Raw genomic sequence first — 2500 nt, forward strand, 5'->3', positions numbered from 1 at the left:
ATTGCAACTGTGGAATATTTTAACCAAGAATATTTGACTCAAATTGATGGGCTCCCCAGAAGGGAGTGTGCAACCTTGGTATTTTATAATCAGTCTAAGTTTTGTAACATGGCAAACCTCTCTGTTTTGAACTTGGCAAACTTTACGACGAAAGTCAAAGAAATAGCTCAAATAGATGTCTTTGGCTTGGTCTTTATTTCCATAACCATCATCATTTAAATTATTGCCTGTCTATAGAAGACTTCAGACTTCAGAACAACGCCAACATCATGTTAGCGTGTCTAGCCGTCACTGATGTGTAGACAGGTCTGACCTCGAAGCCTTCGTTTAGTCTGTGGAAAACAGCCTCCCTGCTTGGTAGCGACACCACTGATGACTTCTTTGGTATACACGGGCTTTGCATCTCATAATGGTTGTCGGCGAGAAAATGATAGCAATCAAATATCCGTTTTGGTACCCCTCGGTTATGACAACACAAAACATAAAGATGAGATTCTTGTTTTGCTGGGTATATAGCAGTTCTTTTGGAATGCCTGTTCGGCTGATTGGCGCAAGCGGCATCATATATTTTTAATTATTTCTGCCTCTCGCATCTTTTTTTATTGTTTTGGCAGCCTTTACAAGCCCCTCTGGCAGCCGGTATCAGTCCATATTTGATCTGACCCACCCACCCAACCCACGCATGCGTATGAAATGGAAGCACACCACAATACATTGCTAAAATTGGCCTTGCCTTTCCTTTAGTTTCTCTGTTTAGACTGGTACACCACCATATCCGCCATGATCAAACACTCTACTCATTACATTTCCAAGGACACCAAACTATGCAACGCGCTTTTCATATTTGTTACTGATAAAGACCAGTGATTCGTTCTCTCCCGGCTTCAACAACAATTGCCTTATGCTAAAGCTACTCCGTTTTTAAACGGCCCTTCCTCTATAGGGAAGATATTTCTGTACAAACATTGCTTTTGTTATTCAAATGTGCCAACCACAGGAACGAAAGCCCCTTTGTTTCGACAGCCAATGATGCTTTGGTTGGCACCTTAATGACAATAGGCCCTATTCCCGGGCCCTGGAAACATTGAATTCTGCGTACAACTCTAAACACTTAATGACTGGTCCCGAGGGAAACAGTTGATTTTGTTTCCTGAGAATCTCAATGTTTCCCCGAGGCGCAGCCGAGGGAAACAAAATCAACTCTTTCCCGAGCGACCAGTCATGAGGTGATTTTTTTATAAAGCACAAAAAGAATAACGTGCAACGGCAACAACAGCGGGTGGTCAACATTCGCGAGTAACAGTGCACTGTTACTCTCTGACGTCATAGATTTTGCACTGTTTCGCGCTCAGAGACTTTTGGCGGGAAACAGTTTTATTGTTAGATGTTATGTGACCTCGAAGTAACCAATGAGAGCGCGCGCTGCCGGGGGAAAAACCAGCTATATATCAAAGCCCTTTATCCTTTCGTGAGTAGCAGCATTTGGAGGACATTTTGTGACGTCAATTGCCTGTATTCCGAGTCACGAGTGATGTTTAAGCAAGGGGACATTTCGTGACGTTTATTGAAATCCGCGTGCATCAAATTACTTGGACATCACGAGAAAAAAAAAATCCCATAACGTCTTTTTACTGAATTAAGTTCAATTCAATATACTGGTATTGTTACATGGACTAGACCTCACGTGTAGGTTCATTCAGTGTTTTGATTCTTTGGCTTTCTTTGGAAGGTTTTCCTCTGGGTACTAAAAAACAACATTTGATTTGATGTTCTATTAATTTCATGGGTGTTGAAATGAAAGTTTAAACTTTGTCAATTGATTCCGTGGAATTGTAACCGTGGGAATACTTTATCCAAGAATATTTGATTCAAATTAGTGGGCTCCCCAGAATGGAGTGTGCATACCGTTGACAACCGAGGAATTGAAAAATGGCTCAAATCGCTTTGAACCTGGAAAAAAACCTCACAGGAAGGAAGCGACCCACAATGGCAATAAGTTAAGGCTTTTTAATTGAGAATTCTTTTATCGGGATTCCCATACGCTGGAAGCCGCCCTGGCGTACCTTGGACTCAACGTCGTCTGTGAGTTGAGTTTTTTTCGGATTACCCATCCCATCAACACTTGATTTCATTTGAGTTCCAGTTTCCCACCTCAATACAACACTTGCACTAAGCTAGATAAACGCAAGACTTAAAGGGACTGGATAACGAATAATATATAGATTTAGCCAAGCCTAAAAGCGGAGCTCCCAGATTATTAATTTTTTTTACAATAAGTTAACCTGGATTGAGCCTGCGATCCAATCGAAACTCAGTACCTGCGGTCGACTTCCAAAACAACAGCTGAAAAATGAGCTTAAAACTTGATATTGGTCAGCGGATACCTTGTTTTGATTGGTGTCGATTGACCATAACACGGATGTCCAATATCAAAATTTTTTTGGCACGCTCTAAACTAGCTGGAGACAAGTATTATCAAAACTTGAGCCCGCAATATGGT

Source organism: Montipora capricornis, chromosome 6, assembly GCF_036669925.1.
Source record: "Montipora capricornis isolate CH-2021 chromosome 6, ASM3666992v2, whole genome shotgun sequence".
NCBI classification, from domain to species: Eukaryota; Metazoa; Cnidaria; class Anthozoa; order Scleractinia; family Acroporidae; genus Montipora; species Montipora capricornis.